A 9,268-nucleotide genomic window follows, 5' to 3' on the forward strand; every position below is an offset into this window, starting at 1 on the left:
CCTCCAAACTGATTTTACTCCATCCATCCGTCCGTCCATCCATCCTCTCCTGCTCATCCATCAGGGTTTCGGTGGGTCTGGTGCCTATCTCAAGCAGTCTATGGTCAAAAGGCGGGGTACACCCTGGACAGGTCGCCAGTCTGCAGCAGGGCAACACAGAGAGACATACAACCATGCACAGACAGACTCATGCCTAAGAACCCCTAAGAGCCAATTAACCTACAAGTAATTAGTGTTTTGATTACAAAAAATATGTGTAAAACTATGTTGTGTTATTGCCATTGTATTTGGCAGCCGAGGATGTAAAAACATGAGATTATGAGTTATATTTCAGCCACACCTCTAGTGCTCATCACGCCAATTGTTGCAAACACTGTGTGATTTTTTGCCCTTTTTGGGGTGATTTTCCAGTCGTGCGACAGTTTTCCGATCGGGCTGACTTTCAGCCTGATCCTGCGTTGTGTAGTGTAGAGGGGGTAGCGAGGGGCAATCTGCCTCTCATGACCACCTCCCGATCAGGAATCGTGAGGTCGGGAGAAAATCAAACATGTTTGTCTTAAATCTAAAAGCGCAGTCTTGCTTTTAGAGAATGCTGTGACAGCATTATCTAGTAAGCTCTTCGTCTGGTAAGTTTTTGACTTCTTCCTCTTTTTACAAGGCAGTACATGTCCAGTTGCAGATCATGTGACTAATGTGATGAGAAAAAAGTTTTTCCACTAGATTTTTGTGAAATCTAATTGTGGTGCGACAAAAAAAAAAAAAAAAACACCCCATCAACCTTTAAACTGAAAACTCTAAATTGAAGTGTTTCCATTGAGAATATATTTTTTTCAAATCTAATTAGTAGCGAGTGGTGTATTTGGAGTGTGGAAGGATGTCGTAGTACCCAGAAAAAACCCACACATGCACATGGGGAGAATAAGCAAACTCCATCCAGAAAGACCCTAGGCTAGAAATCAAACCCAGGACCTTGCTGCAAGGCAAAGATGGTAAAAACTGTGACACAGTGTAGCCCCATTTCACTTCAGTTTACTTTATTCATAGGGTGACAAGTTAAAGCATGTCACCATAAGGTACTTCTACACAGAGACAATCAGGTCATACAGTCAATTTGGTTAAATGTTTTCTGTGTAAGGAAACCCAGCTGATTACATCAAGTCAATGACTGCATGATTTCCTCCTCCTGGTTCAGCATGTGGGTACTAGATAGTTGTATACATTTTGTTGTTAACTCTACAGCAATACCTCATACCAAGCAAGCATACAGCGAAAGTAGAGAGGAACTCTCTGGAGGTTTCTTCCTAACAGGAAAACATCTACAGCTCCAAATTAAATGCCAACTTTACCCTTTTTGAAAATGAGATTTAAACCACTTGGCACCAGTTCAGCCTGTTTTACCTAGCCCAGAGAAGATGCTTGTAGCCCATGTGTAGGATTTGCCCATGTGTAGGTGATAATCCTACACATGATTATGGCTTTTGTCCACTCCTTTTGAAGCTCCCTCAATTTTTTTTTATTGGATTTTGCTGGACAACCTTCTCAAGGGTGCTCTTGCACCATTTTCTATAAACCTTTTCCATCCCTAAATGTTCTGACTGTGCTTGGATGTATCTCTCCACAGTCCTACAAATGAAGTTCAAATCCTCTCCCTGCACATGCAAGACAGTGCAGTTTCTCCGGCATCCTTCATCAGTGCATAAAATGGGACTGTTATGTTTAATTGCTACACAAAATTGCACTTAGGTATGAGTACATTTGTTGCATCACTAGAGACCAGCTGCATCAGTTCTAGTTTCCTTTTTTTCCTTTAGCATTGGATAACCATCATGCTAAAATGGAGCACCCTACCTACTGTAGACTTTTGTTAAATTGGAAGATTAAAATACGTTTCCTGTTCTATCTCAAGGTACAATTGGACAAAACAAAGATTGAAAAAAAATATCAAAATCCTTCTTTGGTTATCTTTTTTATTTTATTTTTGCTTTTAACGTTGAAATGCAAAACTTTAATCTCAAATTAATCTCAAATTAAGCTGGTGAACCTCAAACTTCTAACTTTTATAGTCCAGATGCAAAGTAGGAATACATTGCTTCATTTAATAAAAGTAAAGTCTTAAACAAGAGCTGAAACAGATGGAGAATGTAAGCAATTTATGAATGGAAAGTCCAGGGTCATAGATAGGGCCATGTGAAGTTGAGTTTTGTGTGTATGCTACACCAGCTAACCAATATTTGTATCCCTCCTACAATGGCACTCAAAGTATCCATCAAAACAGAATATCTAAAAACTAAATTTAAGGATGGGAAAGGAAAGTTTGCCACACCAGCATCCCTCTTTTAAATAGTTTATGTTGTTCCCTGATGAAGAAAATATCAAATTCTCGATGAAAATTTATGGAAATTAGATCAGTCCTATTATGGCAGCGACTTTTTAAAGCAATATATTCTTTCCAGTGACAGTCTATCCATGGATGACAAATAGAAGGTAGTCAGAGAGAGTTGCAAGGGTCCTTCTTCCTGTGGAGGGGACCTACGTTATCTGTTATTGCATTTCAGCCTAACAGAATCAACATGCATACTAAAAAATGCAGCTTCCCCAGAAAACCCCCATCCCAACATTCCTGTCATCCTCCCGCTCTCTACCTTACTTTCTTTATTTGTCATCTAGAATCTAATACCATTTCAGCACAGTAGAGTGCCAGGTTATTGTAAATAAGATGATATTTTTCTGCAACGTGTGTGTGCGTATGTGCATGTGTGTGGGGTTGGGGTGGGGGGGTTTAGTTGGGAAGTATAGCTTTATAATGTTGATTTATCAGCTTGTCAAAATCAAGTATCTTTTAGACCCTAATCTGTATGTGCATATTTGTGTGTGTTTTGTAGCATGTGTGCGTGTGTGTGAGTGTGTGAGTGACAGCACCTCATATGCAGGCGTCGCACTCTGGCTTTGATTCTGTCACAGACCCACAGCAGGTCTTGGCTTCCCATCAGCTTCTGTTGATTGGTTCAGTCACATCAAACCAGCTGTAATTCGGTTCATTTGTTGGGCTGTCTCTTTACTCTCCAGTTGGTCGCCTCCATGAGTGGTATTGGCTTTCCAATCAATGCATTTATTGTTATGGGGGAATAATATGTGTGTTTGTGTTATTTATTCAGAACTGAATGCCTTTTGCTCTCTTTACTTCTTCCCTTAATAGCACACATTATTGATTTGATATTCTTCACAAGAAGCAGCTATTTTCGTTTCTTTCCCAAGCTGATAGAAAACTGATTTGATAGAGCAAGCTAATAACAAACTTTTGCTGGAATTTATGCCTGTCATAGTGTCACTAAGTCTTCACACATGTGTAAATACTACACCTTTGGAACGTAATTCATTTAGACAATAAACAACAGCTTGATCTGTCATATTTGATATCCTTTAGGGTTAAGGACGACATTTTTAATTTCTATGGTAAAGTAGAAACGAAAAGAGTTATAGGCAAAATAGTTGGCAGAAACTGTCATTAGAAGCTTTAAATTTGACGTACAATGTAAGTTCTTACATGAAGTAGTCCATGCAACTATTTGTTTCTGAGTCCCACTATAAAATATTTTAAAAAGGTTAGATTTATTCATTTATGTGTACAAATAAGGCACAAAACTCATTGCTTTTAAGGAATAAAAATAACAGTTTCAGAGTCTAAGAACATCGCCACCTGTTTTTTTCTTCAAGGCCTGCTGGCGGGCTGTCCTAGACAATGAGTTGCTGAAGTGAATGCAGGGAAGTGTGATAATTACTGCTATTCTGAGACGCAGACACGGAGAGCAGGAGAAGAAGGGAATTATTGTTCTGTAGTTAAAGAAGGGAAATACACGTTTCCTTTCCGGGACCTAAATATTTACTCTCCTAGACTGGCAGCTGACTCATGCTCAGGCGGCTGCTCGCACGGATCCGGAAAGGCCCCTTGCTGCTCTAAGTGATGCCTAAAACTCTGGAGTCTACTGTTTCTGGAAAACATGCCTGCCATTAGCACACACATTCTATAACATGCACTATAATATGCACTTGCTTTCTCTTCGCAGGACACACACACCCTGCTTCCTGATCTGATTAGCGGACTGTGGTGCCCTGTTAGCCTGATAACAGCCCATTTCCCATTTTCCCATCAGGCCACTGTTCTGCTCCCGTCCTGCCGCCGGCCGTAGCTGCAGCAGGTGACAAAAGATGGTAGGAAATGAGGCGATGTATGTGCGCCATACGTGATTCGACCTCGTGCTGTCAGAGGAAATTCTTCTTTTCATTAATGTTAATGAGCATTACCTGTTAATTTATCTAAATTGAAATAGGATTGAAATTATGTTTTGAAATTAAACTTAATTATTTCATTAATTTTTCACAAGTTTATTAAAAATGTAGATGCACAGATAAGAGTTTTGTATAGCATATAACCTTACAGTTAGAGAGTTGCGAGAACAGGTGGTCAGAGTTTTCACACAGTATAAGGCAACCATTTAGCGCCTATTTATTGTAATATTAGTAGGTGGTGACTGAAGGAAACAACAGGAGGGGGGCAAAGGGACCTGAGCTTAATGTTGACCATCATGACCTGAAAGCTGGATTCCTTCTGTTACCTATGTTTTGGTTGTTCTTGTTGTTTTCCTTGTTTCTTACCCCACTGTGTGGTCAATCTGTCTTCATGACCTCAAAACAAAAAAACACAGGGCTTGCTTTACAGTATTACAAGTTTCACTCCTCTGCTAATCCTTTGCAGTAACTGAGACACTTAGTTTACAAAGAAAGAGCTGCAATATGACACTAAGTGAAGAATAGAAAAGCTCAATATTAGACAGTTTGGTGAATTAGGAAAATGACATAAAAGTAAAAAGGATTGATTGATATAAAATTAACGAAAAGGAAATTGGTTGCAATACATTAACAAATCTGCTTGATCTGACGTTTGGCTTTAAATTAATACTGTAAGACGTTTTTTTTTAAAGTTTTGCTATGTCTTTCACAAAAATAGGTGTCAACCTATGATACATGTCATGTTCTCTGCCGTGTAATTCTTCACTGAAAGCAGGTCAGGAAATATCTAAGGAGCGTTCGTCAAAGTGTTTCTCAAACACAGGTGAAGGATGCTGGCCTCCACACCTTAATGTTGTGAGTTTTCATTTTGGTTAGTTTAAACACAGACTAATGACCAAGTGAAACATATTATATAGATTTGCTACACAAAAACTGGTGTTTTGAAGCCTTAATTTTTAATAATTATTCATGCTTACAGCTAGTTAAAAAAACATACATTTATTAATCAATAGAGAATAGAAATGGGGGCTTTATGTGTAAAACCTGCTTAAAGGTTTTTATTTTCAAAAGGTGTTTTCTGAAAAAAAAGAGCCTCATACTGATTCATATTCTAGTTTTTTGAATACGTACGTATTTCAAAAGTTTACTTTTTTCATTTTTTGTTGGTAAGCAAAAAAAAATCATAATTAAAAGAAATAGAGCCTTGAAACATTGGTCTGTGTCTAATTAATCTATTTAATGTGTTTCACATGGTAAATGGAACTACTGAAATTAATGAACTCTGTATTTTGTTAAATGGGTCTTCAGCTCTCTTTATGTCTGTTCTATTGCTAAACCATACAGCATCCAAGTCTCAGTTTTAGCAAAATAATGTTTAAAAAAATAAAAACAAAAGCAAAATAGGTCAAAACCCCTCTTAAACAGTTTGTCAAGAATAATGTGTGGAATCTAAAATAAAATATTCTCTAATCATTTGCAGCCATTGCATTACTTTTTTTTTTTTTTTTTATTTGGTTGCATCATCAGTTTCAAACATAAAATTAGGTTTTTACAAACTTAATGGAAATTCCTAAATTTATTTTTTGGCTATTCTTCAACGAAAATTATTTTATGCATTAATGCTTAACAGAATTAATGCATGTTAAGCATGCATTAATGCACTGGGGGCTTTATTTTAATTTTGGGGATTAAACTATTTTTTAAATTAATGTGGCTTTAAAGCAAACATACTTTAAGCGGTGCAGGTCACATTTCTAATGGATATAACATAGAGAAAAGGAATCTAGGTTTGAAAAAAACATGAAAAATAGACACACAAAAATCAAAGAAAATATTTTAAATGTACCAATCCTTTCAGAGTCTGTGTTACAGTATGTATCCTATGTAACATTGACATTGACAAACACAGATAAATATGTAAATTAATCAATTTAACTTTTTAATCTAGAGCATCGCCGTTGTTACAAAGCAGAACTGCTTTATAGAGGCTTGTGGTAGAGCAATATCATATTCATAGCTGTAATCCCAAGTGAAAACAAAAGACAATAAATAATAAATGCTTCTCTTTAAGCTGTGTTCCTAACATCAAATAGTAATGCCTCTAATATGCATCTAATATCCCATATTTTGTTCTCAGTGGAATCTAATGAATAACAGAGGCAGGGCAATTAGTTGCAGGGAGTTTCTGTTAATTGCATTTCTAAGTTCTATTATGTAGTTAGCATGCATTAATCACAATGTTATTTTTCCAAATCGTATTTGTGGTTTAAGTGGAGTCAAAGTTTATTTGGAGTAGATTATGGCTCAGCGATAGAGCCCAAAAGAGTATGACTGTCTTTGTAAGATAAAAAGAAAAATAGTGAATTTCTAGAGATACCAAGTTTAAAAATATATTTTAATATTATACACCACAGCAAGACAAGGACCTTTGTGACTGCAGGTACATACTGTCTAGTTATTCTGCGTAAATCTTGAACATTATGTTTTGCTTTTTTACAAATACAAATAAAACTAAGAACTAAGAGTAAGGCGAGCAAAGTTTGGGTTGTTCATTGACCTTAATCATGGCAGTATTGATAAAGGATGAATCCTGTTAGCATCATTCAGTGTCATAGCAGCTGCAGCACGGTGCTTTCATTGATAGGAAGCTTCATGAAGGTGCTTAAGCTTTCAGAAGTCAGAATATCCCTACTTCTTTTATCAATTAGTGCATTATTTTACAATGTTTGCCAACAGATGTGGAAAAAAATGTGTATTATGGCAACTTGTACCCTTAGAGTAAGTGCAAAATTTCATAATCTCAAAGCATTAGGTCTGAGACCTTCAATCCTGCTTCCTTGAAAACATTGCATGTATGTTGTAAGTGTTTTAATGCCTCCATAAACTTATTTTGAATGGTGAATCAAAACTTTGCTGTAGCACTGGGTGGCACCTGGGGAGGTAATGCAATCAATTCATTCAGGTGCTAAAGCGAAGGGATGACATTGGGTCATGAAGACTTCCTTGCTAGGACTTGCTTTAGTTCATTTTGTTTTCAGCTGTGTTATCTTTTATGGTTTATTATATTGAATTTTTTTCTGTATCTAGTTATTTCTTGTCACACTTTTCCCCTGAATTTTCCTCTAGATTTCATTGGATTAGCTCTTCTAGTTCTTTGGTCTAAAGCAATGAATCTGTATCAAATAGGAATCTAATACTGACCCACTTTACCCAGGCCCCCCTGTCAGCGGGAGAGGTTAGAACAGGCTATATTAATGTCAGACACGTCGAATCATAAAACACAGGAACAACTAATTAAACAGATACGTCAAAATGCAATAAAAAGAAGTTCTCAGTACACTCAAGCAAATAGCCCTACAAGTTCAGTTATTGAACATTTAACTGAGGGAACTGTTACTGCTTGTTAGAGTTTTGTGGATTGATGACTCACATTTAGCCTTCAGCAGTCTTGTATTGCTTGCCTGAGGGCAGTATGGGAAAGTTTGGCAGTTAGTTCACATTCTTTTGATCCTGGGTTGAAGTCTAATACTTATTTCTTCTAAAGATGGTTCTTCTTTAGTGACCTTAGAATGTGAAGATGCTGAAGGACCTCTCATACTAAAATTGCAGGGTTCTTGTCGCGCTTTTCTCTTTAAATGATCCAGAGTTCAGATAAAAATAAATGAATAAATAAAAAGCTGCATTTTTTTCCCCATACTGTGATCTGTAGAGTAGATATCAGTAACTGTTATCTTACCGACAGTGAGCAGAAGTTTCATTAAATAAAGTTTCCTAAAACATGAAAAATATCATTATACTGTTTAACGACACAAGACTACATGTACTGAGACTGCTAATAGTATTAATCCACTTGATCAAGTAAGGTTCCTCACACATTTAGTATAGTATATTTGCAGGAGGCTCCTAAAGACCTTCTATGACTCTGTTGTGGCATCAGCCATCTTCTATGGAGCTGTCTGTTGGAGCAGTGGCTTATCTGTAGCCAGTGGTGGTTCTAGAAGAAATTTACCAGGGTAAGGCAGGATGGGGATTTTTTTTTTTTTTTTGGGTGGGGGGCATACAACTAAAAAAATGACTCAAACAAAAACAAAACAAAAAATCTTGGACAAGACTGTTTAGTTTTATAAATGAGCCATAAAGCCTAGGTTGCACACTTTTGATCTAATGGATAAAAACTATGATCATTTCTCAGTACAGTAGAAGCTAAAACGGCTTACAATTGTTAAGGTAAATTGCCCAGCCAAAATATTGAATTGGTCCAAGGTACAAATAAGTAAAAGTATCTTCTTTAATCATTAGAAATTGATTTAGTTACACTGCAAAAATATTTAAATAATTGCATCACCTAATTGCATCAATTTTGTTGGAGTGTTTTCAGTACAGGGGCCATAAAAGGGGCCAGGACTAGTTCTATGGGAGCACAGGCCCCTGTTGGCCCCTGTCTAGAACCACCTCTGGAGAAAGCGGCTGGATAAGCTGATCAGGAAGGCCGGCTCTGCGATTGGATGCCCTCTGGACAAGAGGTGGGAAACAAAAGGATCCTAACTAAATTTACATCTTTGTTGGATAATGTCTCCCACTCCATGCATGAAGCTGTTGCAGAACTGGAGAGCTCCTTCAGTGACAGACTGCTGCACCCTAAATGCACCAGGGAGCGTTATGACAGATCCTTCCTCCCAGCAGCTGTAAGACTCTATAACCACCACTGTTTCCAAAAACCTCAATAAGTTGTTACATTCATGCTGCTTTTGTATAGTTTCTATCTTAATCTGTTGAATAACATACTACTGTTTGCATATCTCTGATGTTGCTGCTTTTTTCACATACCACTTACTGCTTAAATCTCCATAGCTGTATATTGGTTACTTTATACTCCAGGTGCACAGATTTATATTGTTAGAAATTTACTCTACAGTACAGTATTTTATTGGTTCTCCTTTAACTCTTTACTAGTATTTTTTTGTAATCTTCTTGCTGCTGT

Source organism: Cyprinodon variegatus, unplaced genomic scaffold (genome assembly GCF_000732505.1).
Source record: "Cyprinodon variegatus isolate N-32 unplaced genomic scaffold, C_variegatus-1.0 Scaffold150, whole genome shotgun sequence".
Classification (NCBI taxonomy): domain Eukaryota; kingdom Metazoa; phylum Chordata; class Actinopteri; order Cyprinodontiformes; family Cyprinodontidae; genus Cyprinodon; species Cyprinodon variegatus.